This window comes from Lissotriton helveticus, chromosome 1_2 (genome assembly GCF_964261635.1).
Source record: "Lissotriton helveticus chromosome 1_2, aLisHel1.1, whole genome shotgun sequence".
NCBI lineage: Eukaryota > Metazoa > Chordata > Amphibia > Caudata > Salamandridae > Lissotriton > Lissotriton helveticus.
In genome coordinates this window covers 306683193-306697525 of record NC_136058.1, presented here as the reverse complement: position 1 = coordinate 306697525, position 14333 = coordinate 306683193, and the positions used below count along the sequence as shown (strand labels likewise).

General features: G+C 42.5%; 1 long non-coding RNA gene across 1 annotated transcript; it reads left to right on the top strand.

The window, feature by feature from the left end:
• Positions 1-6377: 6377 nt before the first annotated feature.
• On the top strand, positions 6378-8120 carry LOC144807869 (uncharacterized). Its single transcript, XR_013606483.1, has 6 exons — positions 6378-6490; positions 6785-6891; positions 6974-7089; positions 7172-7251; positions 7337-7412; positions 7777-8120. It is a non-coding gene; the product is annotated as an uncharacterized LOC144807869 (long non-coding RNA).
• The last annotated feature ends 6213 nt before the right edge of the window (positions 8121-14333 follow it).

Here is a 14333-nt window from a genome sequence, read left to right as displayed (position 1 = left end):
GATCTGCTCTTATATGGGGCCTGGCAGGCTCAGAGTGAAAGAGAAAAAAAGTTGTTATTTTGTTTCTCTTCACTATCTGAGTCAGCCCCTGTCAGCGCAGAGTAGCTCAAAGCAGGCTGCAAACTGCATCTGCTGTACAGGAAACAGGGGGCTCGATTCACAGAATGAATTTAAGACTCAATCCTAAACTTACTACTATTTTGGTATTCACAGAATGCACTTACTACTTTTGGCATTCACAGAATGAACTTACTACTTTTGGTATTCACAAAAGTTCGGATTTTGTCTTAACCCACACCCTGGATGAACAAGCTGAGGGGGCCCCCTTCATATATAGAAGAGTGGAGGCCCCCTCGCACTGCGGGGGCTGCGGGGTGTCTGTTACACCCCTGGTTTCTTGTCCAGGTTTTGTTGGGTAGGGGAGTACATTTTCATCGTCATCACAACTGCCATACTTAGGACCAAGGGGTAAGCCCTTTCTCATGGCTCTGTTGTGCAGTACAGCACAGGTAGCAATACTTTTTCAGCTTGTTTCTGGTGTGTAATCCATTGCTTCTGTGTGTAGCTGTATCTGTTATCTAGATGCAAAAAAAAGGCTTAGTAGAGTTATGGGACAACTTATTTTTATGATTTGTAAGGTGAAAATCTGCGTAAAATTCATCAAGAAGACAGCCATCACCAAATTCTCCTCTTACCAGGCGTAGCTGCCACAGGTAACAGCAGTAGTGTGCTGGGTCAGGGTGTGCTTGGGGCAGGGTATAGTGGGCAGATGACGGATAGGGAAAGTAAAATAAAATTTTAAAAACCCCACTTATCTTGCACTCGCTGCATCGCCAACTCGGTAAGTGTTTCTTAATTTTTTTTATTTTACTTTCCCCAACCCGTCATCTATCTTCTTCTCCTAACCACCACCCGCCCCTTCCCCGCCTCACCACTATTACCAGTGCCGGCCGCACTTGCCTCTTACGTCACGTGCTGGTTCAAAAGGGCTGAATGGCAAAACTGAGTCATGTGTACTCCCTGGATAGTTTGCTACTAAGTATATTCTCATATATGAGAAATGATGGCAGTGGTTTTAGACAAAAGCCAGCACCTCTGTTAGTTTGCAATTGTACAGCGCAAAATGTCCCCTAGCGTGCTCAATGTCACACACTGTGCCATCCACAGTGCCACTCAGTACATAGAGGAAACCTCCATACACATTGACCAACTATAATTTTTAACATAGCACAGCACAAAAAAGAGTCTTAGCTGACTATTCTCAGTCAGTAATGTATTTGATATCAGAGAAAAACAATGAAAAATGTCATTGAGAATACAGTAATCTTGGTCTCAAAGGTTTTGACACGTCTCAAGACGTTGACACGTCTGTATGACAAGCAAACAGCTGACACGTGTTTCGTCGATAGATGACTTCCTCAAGGCTTCAAAACGTTATAGTAGATGAATCTGAGCTTTATTATATGGCTTCGATTCGTCTACTATAACGATTTTCCGGCTCACTTATCAAAAAACTGATGATTTTAATACCTTATTCTGACTAATTAATTCTATTGGAATTACCACGCTCCCATGGTTATCTTCATATTAGAGAAGAACAGGGCTGGTCTTTCGTTGACTTACAATAATCGCTAAAAGCCTTGGGGCATGATTACTGCAGAGCTACAGGACAGCTTAGGTAGGGGGGTTACTGGAGCTGAGCGGCCTTGTAAGGGATGGGCTATATATCAACAATTATCAAAATTCCCCCTTGGTCAGTGCATAATTTCTTTTCAGGCTTCACTCTCAAAATGTAATCATCAAAATTCACATTTAGTACAGGAATGACAGTCTCAAATTTTTCATTTGAATCTCTTTTATTTCTTTTTTAGATTTTATCAAAATTATTTAAAACGAAAAAATGAATACTCAAGAAGAGTTATGTCCTGGTATAGGGATTTAGTTACAGGAACATGATATTGTATTTTTTTAAATTACAGATACCCTGCACACAGAGAAGAATGAAAGGATAAAACTATTTCTAAGCTGGTCCTGAGGAAGGTGGTCTTATCCCACCGAAACGCGTAGACCTGGCGTTAGGAAACTTTTAAGATCTTTGTTATCTCCAAACTTAGAGATTGTTTTAGAACTTGTAAGAGTGTGAAACAGTATGAATGTGGTGTATGTGAGGTAGTTGTTGTGTGCTTTAGGGGTATAATTGGTTTTGTCGTCTCTTTGCAATTTTCAGAACAAACAATACATTTTGGATTGTACAAATGATGATATTTGATGTTATATTGTCTAATTTATTGGGATTGAAATAAATGTTAATGAACTGATGAATTACACTTTAAAAAAAAGACTCAAAAAAAGATAAATAAAATAATCGTTTTAAATAATTTTGATAAAATCTAAAAAAGAAATAAAAGAGATTCAAATGAAAAATTTGAGACTGTCATTCCTGTACTAAATGTGAATTTTGATGATTACATTTTGAGAGTGAAGCCTGAAAAGAAATTATGCACTGACCAAGGGGGAATTTTGATAATTGTTGATATATAGTGTATTCCTCTCTCTTCCCCGGTCACCAAAATACATATAGAGGGGGTCCCGTTATTTACATACTTGTGTTCACGGTTTTTTAACTGTGGGATATAGAACCAAAACTAAGACTGGAACCTAGTTCCACTCTAGCTTGTTTGACATTGCTGGTAGATATTGTTGCACCTGAATAGTGGCACCATTGAGATATAGACTTTTAACTAGCAATCGATGCAGATTTGTTAAAAATTTAAACGGAATAGAGATTGGGAGATCTTGCATTAATATGGATAAACTAGAAACATTTGGATTCTCGGACGAAGAATTCAGTTCCCTACTGGGACTAGTAACCAACGAAAATAATCCTGCAGTCACAACATTAGGAGACAACAGTGAATGGCAAAACCTTCTAAACCTAAAAAAGAAAATGAAACGTATAGAATCACATGCATTCTACATGCTTGCATACTTGAAAGAGGGAGTGATTCCATCAGGCCTTAGGGTCCGTAATGCCCCAGCCCTATTCATCAAAGTTCGCAAATTTCTGGAGCGGTGGTCCCTGATTTCAAACCGCTGCTCCAGAGATTGGATGATGTTAATTATCGAAACTGTGAAAGATCTCTTAACATCACTTAGCAAAGAAATTGAGGAACTGGAAGAGAAGCTAAAAACATCAAGCGCAGGTGATGATGCAAAAAATAAACTTGAAAAGATCCAGTTAGAGATGAAGGATTTTGACACCTATTTAACTAATAAGAAAACTGAAAAATTGAAAAAGGATGTTCGTTGGTTTACGAAGGAAAAGATCTATCCATATTTAAACCCCAATTACTATCAGGGTGGGTACCAAGCCAGTTATAATCCAAATTATGACAACACCCATAAGAAAAACTATACTAATTTCTCAGACACAGGCTCCTCCGATTCAGATCCAGATAATTATCCGGACTCAGGGAGAGGGCGTTACAATTCCAGACCCTCGTATAGAGGCAGACAGGGATACCAGAACTCTCAGACTCGGGTTTTTTTATCGAGAGGCAATTACAGGGGGAGGAACGTGCACTGGCAGCAGGACAGAGGAGGTCACCAAACGATGAGCCCTCAACCTCAGCAAAGATATGTGAAGACGAGGAACCAGCAATACTGGTGGTAGACTCAGGAGAAAATGAAAACAGTGACAGAGTAGGAGATATAATGCCAATCTACAATCTATCATCCGCTGATTTGAATAAAGAAGAGCTTTCTGTCCTGAGTCGTGGCCTATCATTTGTCCCCTGCGCCCCACTAAACAAATTCAAACTTCACGAAGACCTATTTGCATTCTTCAGGAAAGTTAGGCTTAAAAAGTACTTTGAAGGTAGAACTAGAGAAGATGAGAATCTTAATCTATCAGGTTGCAAACCACCTTCTAGTTTCACACCAACCTTAGACACAGTAGGACCGGAGGTTCAGATTTTTGAACGAATGGTTTTAAAAGACATCACTCGCCTACTCACAAGAACAAATAAACCTAACTTTAACCTAACAAAACAGGAAAACTCAGCCCTCAATAATATTGAGAAAAATAATGCCCTGATAATAAAACCATGTGACAAAGGTGGGGGGATCACAGTCTTTGATAAGAATGAATATGATACAAAGATGCGGGAAATGCTGAGTGTAGAAGAACATTATAGGCCGGCCCACCCTAGAGAATTGCAACGACTCACCACAACAATAAGAGAATTAACGAATAATGCATTTGAAGAAGGATTCATCTGTGAAGATGAACTAATTTTCTTAAATAAAACCAACCCAGTGACCCCGGCTCTGTATGGTCTGCCAAAGACTCATAAAAGCGAAGTCAACCCCCCAATGAGACCGATTATTTCCACTATAGGTTCGAGCACAGAACCTCTGTCGAAATATATAGATACATTTTTGTGCCCCCTGACTCAAAAATACGAATCATTTATCCGTGACACAGGAGACATGATTGCAAAGGTGGAGGGCACTGTTTTCGATGCTAGGAAGGACATACTGGTAACGCTTGACATTGAGGCGTTATATACCAACATACCCCAATGTCAAGCGTTACAATCGGTGGCCTCTCTTTTGCAAAGATATCCGGATAACCGACCGGACAGATTTATCCTACAATGCCTGGAGGTTGTGCTTCTGAACAACCTATTTGACTATGATGGTGCCCTTTACAAACAAGTGAAGGGCACCAGCATGGGGGCATCTTGTGTGCCAAGTATAGCGAATGCCTATATGGGCGAGTGGGAACTACAACATGTATATAATGAAGTCGCCCCCTTTTTTGAGAATGTTCATTTATGGCGGCGCCTCATAGATGACATTTTCTTTATCTGGCATGGTACAGAGGAACAACTGCAGGAATATATAGGCTGGCTAAACTCCAGTGACCCCAATCTAAAGTTTACATCTAACTACCACACTGAGAAGGTAGAGTTCCTTGATACTGAGATAAATGGAAGTAGTGGCATGTTAGAAGTAAGTTTATATAGAAAACCCACCGCCAAAAATACCATATTACAATTTGGCAGCTTCCACCCACACTGCCAAAAGGATTCCATTCCCTTTGGCGAATTCCTTCGGATTCGCCGAAACTGTACTAATCTATCATAATACCAACGCCATGGAACAGATTTAAAAATTAGACTGCTCAATAGAGGTTATCCACATCGCTTAATTCGACAAGCCTTCAAAAGAGCTAAATATTTTGATCGTGACTCTCTACTAAGTGGCACAAAAAGGAAATCGACAGATCGCATTACTTGTGTCATTAATCACTCCTCTTTGAATTACAAAATCAAAAATATAATCAACAAAAACTGGAACATACTGGAAACAGAAGAGAGTGAGAACTTTGATACAAAACCCCTAGTAGCCTATAGGAGGAATAGAAATCTAAGAGACCGGCTGGTCCATACTAGGAATAGACAGAAAACAAGGAGCAATCGGAGCTCAATTACAGGACAAAGCCCTGTACTAGGTAACCACAGATGCGGATCGTGCCATGCTTGCGAGGCAGCAATCACAACTGAATTGATTACTTATAATAACTTTGAAGTAAGTCTGAGATCACTAACAAACTGTAGGAGTAGTAATGTTGTATATGTAATCATGTGCCCTTGCGGCCTCGCCTACATTGGAGAAACAGGTAGGGAGTTTCGCCTCAGATTCAGCGAACATAAATCAGCAGTGAGACTGCAGAAAACATCAGCACCACTAGTACAACACTGTATAGATCTCAATCACAATGCAAATGATTTGCGGTGGTGTATCTTGGAGAAGGTCCAACTCCGACTAGGTCAGACAATGGAGTACACTCGGAAAAGACGCGAGTGTTTTTGGATCTATCACTTTGATAGTGTTCACAAAGGACTGAATGAAAATATTTCATGGCTTGTAACTAAACATACATAGATCAATTGATTTTATGTATGTTAGCCTGAAGAGCACGTAATCTAGACTTCAGTATAAAAATATAGAGTTCTCAAATTAATCACCTCGGTAAGTTTTTGGGTGATATTATTGACAATCTAATAATTTAGATAATCTGGAGCAGCCAAAAAATGAGCAGTGTGGAACTACGACATCGGTGCACTAGAAGTGATATAAGGTGAGAAAAAGACTATGAGATCCCTCACGGAGTCGTAATAAATATACAGTACTCGTCAGCATAGAGTAAATATAATAATGATCCCACTAAGATGACACGCACTTAGATTCATAAATACGAGAGAGGGAGAAAATCAAGTATTCGATCCCTTCCCAATATGGCGCCGACAAATCTAACCGGAAATCAGGGTAATTACTTCCGGTTCGGCAAAAGGTCGTAAGTGGTAGTAGCGGGAATGAGGGATACTATTTAAGATCAAACCGACACCGGTTGCTTCGCAAGCCGCGGAAGGGGAGAACTGGCAGGAAGAACCCACCCATGGAAGGGCGCATCGCAAATGAGGTAAGCACCACGGACGGGTTTTTAAAGAAAAAACCGGGGTAATTTAGGACACGTTGAGGGAAGGAAACATCAAGACGTAAGGGGAACTCGGATATCTTAGACGCGAGTGAGCAGCAGTAAGGGGTTAGGGAGAAATGTCGGAGCACCTTGGTGCGAATTTAAGAGGGTTTTTTACAAAACGAGCAGAGATGCTATTAAGTCAGAAAACGGACACTGTTGGAAATATACAGAGGCTTGAAAAGGGAAACACTTTAATAATGATTTGTGTGATCTTTTGTCTATCCTTTGACGTAGAATATGCCACAACTCTGAAAGCGACGCGCAGAGAAATTAAGTTGCACTCACGGAAAGGAAATACATAAGAAGATTAGAAAGGCCGCCCCAGATCAGATGACATTAAGGTTAGTTAGTCATACTGGCTTAACTCATCAGTCTAATTAAAAGGGAAAACAAAAGAACTAATTGTTTGTTGCTGTCTCCCAGATCGGACGGATTTTAAGACTCAAAAAACATTCCAACCTGCGCCCCCTTGCCGAAAAAACAGAAGAGAAAAGGAAAAGAATAGGCCCCTATTAACGTAAAGGACACGATACCTTGTGGTAAGAATTGTTCAAATCTATGGTGCCTGTGTTTGAAACAACTAAGAAACGAGTAAATAATGATAGAATTACCTTTATTTAGAGAGTCCACAAGAACAAACTGCAGTGCTAACGAGGCCAGAAGCAAGAGTCGTATGCAGGACATTTGCAGCAATATTAGTGGTAAGAGCAGTAGTTGATAAATGCCAACAACTTACACATATAAGGAATTAAGAACATACACGTGATATTTGCACTTTTCATTTAGGTGGCACATATGGACTGTTGATATTGACCACGAACGAATATGTTCGGGAAAGGCCTTGCATGGATCTGATTGGAAGGTAAAAGTTAAGAACACAATCTGTATATAGACGAGAGAATGATGGGGCCATAAGGAGTATAAAGATGTAGAATCACCCGCATTATATGGAACGGACGATTACCGCCAATGCCCTCAAAGCTCCACTAAATACAACAGAAGGGACGGTTAGAATTATTCCACCTTAGAATTTTTTCCGCAATAGATAACACAAAATAAATAGATAGAGGCTCATGGTGTCGCCATTTCTAGGTGTGATTTGATGTCTCCCAGTTAATGTCTTTAATGAATTGTACATAGGTTAATAATGAATACTCAAGAAGAGTTATGCCCTGGTATAGGGATTTAGTTACAGGAACATGATATTGTATTTTTTTAAATTACAGATACCCTGCACACAGAGAAGAATGAAAGGATAAAACTATTTCTAAGCTGGTCTTGAGGAAGGTGGTCTTATCCCACCGAAACGCGTAGACCTGGCGTTAGGAAACTTTTAAGATCTTTGTTATCTCCAAACTTAGAGATTGTTTTAGAACTTGTAAGAGTGTGAAACAGTATGAATGTGGTGTATGTGAGGTAGTTGTTGTGTGCTTTAGGGGTATAATTGGTTTTGTCGTCTCTTTGCAATTTTCAGAACAAACAATACATTTTGGATTGTACAAATGATGATATTTGATGTTATATTGTCTAATTTATTGGGATTGAAATAAATGTTAATGAACTGATGAATTACACTTTAAAAAAAAACCTCAAAAAAAGATAAATAAAATAATCGTTTTAAATAATTTTGATAAAATCTAAAAAAGAAATAAAAGAGATTCAAATGAAAAATTTGAGACAGTCATTCCTGTACTAAATGTGAATTTTGATGATTACATTTTGAGAGTGAAGCCTGAAAAGAAATTATGCACTGACCAAGGGGGAATTTTGATAATTGTTGATATATAGTGTATTCCTCTCTCTTCCCCGGTCACCAAAATACATATATAGGGGGTCCCGTTATTTACATACTTGTAAGGGATGGGACCATGAGCCTCAGGGACAGGCAGAGAGAGGAGCTACAGGACAGCTCGGGGAGGGGGTTACAGGAGCTGAGAGGCCTTGGAAGGGATGGGACTGTGAACCTCAGGCATAGAGAGAGCTCCTGGACAGCTGGACCCACAGGAAGAGGTCTCAGGTGAGAGGGTGGGAGGGGGTTACTGGAGCCGAGAGGCCTTGGAGGGGATGATTTTGCCTAGTGGGGAAGAGCTCTTTATGCGAAGGTATCAGCACACTCGACGCAGTTGTTTTCAGTGCTCCGAATTGTATTTTAGAAATCCGAGGGGAATGAGAGCCACGGCACGCAGCGTGATGTGGGGGCCAGTGTGGTAAGAGCATGGACGCGCGCCATACCATTGTTCTTTGTTTTCATCCTTTTCCAAAGGTCTCAGATACCGACCACTAGAAGCAGTAGATTCATGGATGTAAACCTGGACATATTATTATTATTGGAATACTTATATAGCGCCTAGCTACCTGCAACGGAAGTGTCCCGGTGCATTTTCCGGCAAGACAGTAAGCTACAGAAGGCATAAAGAGACATAGCTGACAGAACAGTAACTTAGGTCGAAACAGCCAGGTTTTTAACGCTTTCCTAAAGAGAGATTCCTTTTCCATCCCTCTGAGTTCCACTGGCATAGAGTTCCACATTGCTTGAGCCCGTACCGAGAAAGCCCGGCCGCCCATACGGCTTTTAGAAAATCTAGGAATTTTCAGAAGGTTTTATTTATTTATTTAACTTGTAACGCGCAACAGCTACCCGCAGTGGGTTTCCCGGCGCTAGGGATAGACTCAAGAAGAAAGAAGTATCAGGTAATATCAAGCAGACCAGGACAACGGGCAGATCACTCAAAAAGCAAGGTCTTAAGTCCCTTCCGGAACCGCAGCAAGTTATTCTCCAATTTTAGAGCAACTGGTAAAGCGTTCCAGAGCTTGGGACCTAGATGAGCGAAAGACCGCCCACCCATTCTGGCAAGTTTAAATCTTGGGATAATAAAGTCTCCATTCCCAGAAGATCTAAGGGTTCGATGAGTCCTGTATGGTTGAACTAAGTTCTGTAGGTATTTAGGGGCTGTGCCCCGCCTAATCTTGAACAGATAACGTAAGGCTTTAAATTTAACCCGGCTTGTGATTGTAAGCCAGTGTAAGTCACGCAGAGCAGAAGATGCTGAAGTTCTCCTAGGAACCTTCCGAAGCAGGCGGGCAGCCGCATTGTGGACTACCTGAAGAATCTTAATGGATGCAGCATCAGCTCCCAAATAGAGAACATTACCGTAGTCCAGGCGGGAAACAACCAACGCCTGGACAACAGTTCTCTGAGTGGATAGGGGCAGCATCCATAGAATTTTCTGGAGCCATCTTAAGGTGGAAAAGCAGATCGCAGCAACCTTTGTAGCCTGCTGCCTCATAGATAGCTTGTCGTCAACAAGGAAACCAAGGTTGCGAACCACTGTGGCTGGTTGTGGAAGTGGTCCCTTATCACTAGGCCAATGTTGGGGGCCCCATAGATTTTTATTCTTGCCCAATATCACCACCTCTGTCTTCTCCCCGTTTAATTTCAGACAGTTCTTCTGCATCCACTCAGCCACGCGTACCAGGCCGAGCTTCAGAGCAGAGGGGCTGTTCTCATCTCTGCATGACAATTTGGGTGTCATCGGCGTAGGAGAATAGCGTGAGCCCCGCTTCCTCCACAATGGTGGCCAGGGGTCTTACGTAGATATTAAACAATAAGGGGCTGAGTATAGACCCCTGGGGAACACCATAAGCCAATGAGCAGATTGTAGATGTAACTTTGGCCGAGAAAACCTGGAAGGTACGCCCACTAAGAAAGGAGGCAATCCAGGCTAAAGCCGGGCCTGCCACTCCCAGGGAGCGGAGAGATTTCAAAAGGATGGAATGGAACACGGTATCGAACGCGGCACTCAGATCCAGCAGGATGAGTGCCGATGTTTCACCTTGATCGATACCGTGTCGTAGACTCTCCGTAACTCCGAGAAGTGCTGTCTCTGTGGAGTAGTGAGCTCGGAAGCCGGACTGGGATGAGTGTAGAAAACCAGAACTCTCCACTAGATGGTTCAGTTGAGTGTTGACGTGCCTTTCCAGGATTTTCGAAAAGATGGGCAACAGGGATATGGGCCTGAAGTTAGAAGGATTGGAAACATCCGCACCAGCCTTTTTTAGAAGGGGCACCACCATTGCATGTTTCCATGCCTGGGGTACATGAGATTCCTTTAAAGAGGTATTTAACAGTTTTGTAAATACCTGATATAAATTAGGATCTAACGTCTTCAGGATTTTGGCAGGAAAAGGATCGTGAGGAGACCCTGATTTCACACTATTCAAGCATGAAAGGAAGGAGGCATCATCAAATAGTTGCCATTCCGTGAGCTTCACTGAGGTGACGGGAATTTCAGGCAACAACGAAAATCCAGTCTGACATTTCTCTGCCGAAGGAGTAGAACTCAGTGAATCATAGATGCGCTCAACCTTTGAAATAAAAAACTCCGCCAGCAACTGACATTGAGCCTCATCCAAGGAAGGGGGAATTGGAGTAGTATCAGCTCCTGTTAATTTCCTGATAACGGAAAACAGAACTCGAGGACAATTTTGCGCTTGCGTTACTGTATTCGTAGTATAGGCAGCTCTCGCACTTTTGCACTGCTTATGGTAACCTCTAAGGGCTTCCTTATAGGCCACTTTCCGCGAGAAGGAGTAATTACGCCTCCATCTCCTTTCAAGTGCCTTGCAGTTGGCCTGAAGAAGCTTCAACTCCTCTGAGAACCAAGGTACAGGCTGACGATGTGACATGGAACACTTAGATGTCAAAGGGAGCATGGTGTCCACTGCATTGCTCAACCATTTAGATACAACCTCATTTAGCTCTGATATGGGCAGATCAGCATCTGGAAGAGACCCTAAGAGATGCCGATTAAACTTAGTGGCATCAAGTCTACCCCAGCGACGTATCTGCTCGTATTTGCCCTTACTGCTCCTGACCTTGATCTTGTTAGGTGGCAAAGAAAAAAAGACGGCATAATGATCAGACCATTCCAAAGGGCGAGCTTCCTGTGAGCAATCATATTGAAGATTTGAAAGAATTGGATCCAACAGATGACCCGCGGAGTGAGTAGGTCCGGAATTACATAGTAAAAGATCAAAGACTTCAAGGTCAGATAGAAGGTGTTGACTTATAGTGCAGGACGACTCTTCAAGATGAAGGTTCAAATCTCCAAGAATAGTGAAATTAGCCACCCTCAGCATCAGAGGGGCTAGTGCTTCCACCAGGGAAGACACCCAAAGATTAGCATTGCCAGGAGGGCGATGTATCAAGATGCCCGACAAGGTAAATTGAGCATTGATCGTAAGCTTAAAAAGGGCGGCTTCACATCCACGGAGAGGGAAAGCTTCAAGTTGGCAAGTGTACATTGATTTAAAAATTATGGCTATACCCCCCCTTTACCAGTGTCTCTGTCCTTTCTCATTATTACGTAGTCATTCGGGATAGCAGCTGCAATATCTGGCCCAGAGCTCTCATGGAGCCAGGTCTCAGTTAAAAAGACAGCATCCGGATTCTCGTCGACAAGGAAGTCATGGATATTAAACTTATGCTTCGGGAGGGACCTGCAGTTGATGTTCCAAAACTTCAATGGGGGGCGAGCCATTGCAATTTTATTTTTCCTCAGCCTACCGCGTGCTTAAGTACGAGACATTCCTTTGCACCTTAACATTTTCCCCATCGTTTTGACTATTCGATCTCAAGGTTCTAGTCTGAAGGTATCGCTGGATCCTGACTCTGAGATACTTTGGGCCAGTGTCATGAAGGGCTCTGTGTACCAATACCATAGATTTAAACAACACTCTTTCCTTCACCGGCAACCAGTGAAGACTCACCAAATGGTGGGCTATACTGTGTCTTTCAGGAATGTTTCTGATAACTCTGGCTGCCGCATTCTGGATAAGCTGGAGTCTAGCGATCAGGTACTCAGGGGCACCAACCAAGAGACTATTTGTATAGTCCAGACGCGAAGTAATGGTGGCATGTACCACCGCTTGACGGCAGTCCATAGGAAGATAGTATAGAAACCTACGTAACGTTTTAAGTTTCCAAAAACAGCTTGACGACAGTTGCGCAACATGGCCTTTTCCTGACATTTCTGTGTCCATTTTGAAGCCTAGATTAGGCACTGATTTAACAGGTATTGGTGGAGGGTTAACGGAGGTGGGCCACCACTGAGCCAAATGCAAAGGAAATTTGTTGCTAAAGAAAAGGAGCTCAGTCTTTTCGGTATTAAGCCTCAGGCAGTTGTCTGACATCCATGCCACAATGTTTAACAGACACTCTTTGAAGCAACTCAAGTCCCCACCGTCTATTTCCCTAAAAGAAAAAAGCAGTTGGGTGTCGTCAGCATAGTTGACCACTCTCATCCCGCAACTTTCAATTATTGAGGCTCGTGGAGTGAGATAAACATTGAAAAGAGTCGGGCTCAAAGCAGAGCCCTGCGGGACTCCACATGATAACCCCTTCGTTGTTGAGGTAAAAGGGTGGAGAGTCACTTGCTGAGAACGCCCCTCCAGAAAGATCCGAAACCAGGAGAATACCGAACCAGAGGCACCTAGACTTTGTAACCTGTGCAGTAGGATCTTATGGGACACTGTGTCAAATGCTGCGGAAAGGTCTAACAACACAAGCATTGCACAGTGTCCCTGATCCACATATTCCCGCAGTGTCTCTGTAACTTCCAGCAGTGCCGTTTCAGTGCTGAAACCCTTTCTGAAGCCAGACTGCGAGTCATGCAACAGATTGTTCAATTCTAGAAAGTCAGAGAGCTGCTGCTGCACTTCTTTCTCCAAGATTTTTGCAGGGGCCGAGAGAAGCGAGATGGGTTGGTAATTTTTCAAGACCAAAGGGTCTGCATTTTCTTTTTTTAATATGGGTCTCACCATGGCTTTTTCGAATCAACGGGGTAGAAGCCGGACACCAGGGACTGGTTCCAGATTAAATTAAGAGCTGGGTTCAGTACTGAGGCCAAGGTCCTATAAAACCTTGCCGGCAAGGAATCTTCAGGGGACCCAGATTTAACCTGAGTTAGATCAACTAATGAGCGTTGTACATCAAATGGCTCAAAACAGGACCATCTTTGTACGTTACCCAACATGGGAGAGAAGGATTCCGCATCATTTGGTCGGGGAATGAAGCATAGATTTCTGAGATTTTATCGTGAAAGAAAGTCGCCAGACTATCACACAAGGCTTTAGAGGGAGGAATAATGCCCCTTGATACCTAAGGATTTGTGAAGCCTTTCACTACCCTAAAAATGTCTTTCACTGAGTTGTTAGAGGCCTTGATCTGATTAGAATAGTACTCTTTCATACTGATACATTTCATCCAATGAAAAATTCTGATACTTTCTATAGATGAGCTTGGCTTCAGGCGTATAACCCAGTCGCCAGGCTCTCTCCAATTTTTTGCAGGCACTCTTCAATCTTTGGAGCTCCTCCGTGAACCAAGGGGCAGAAGGGTTTTTTCTAACCAAGGTCCTATTTTCAATCGGGGCCAGCTTATCCAAGATAGCCACTATAGATGTTTCAAATTTATTAACTGCCAGTAAGTGGTCTCCGGTCGGCACAAAAGGGGATTTTTCTCACTCTCTACCGAAGTTGGCAAAGGTGGTATTTCTCCAATTCCTGGTCTCTTTAGTGGAGGGTAGCCCTTCCTTTATCTTAGGGCCCCTACCGATACTAAAAGCAATCAAGAAATGGTCGGACCAAGTTACCTGCTGATTAGAGTCAATGGTGTGAAAACTAGGTCAGGGACAATCAATATTTGCCCGGCGGTATCGCCTCTTTAACCCACAAAGTACTAATCAATGAAGAGGCAGGCGCTGGAGACTGGAAGGCAGGAAAC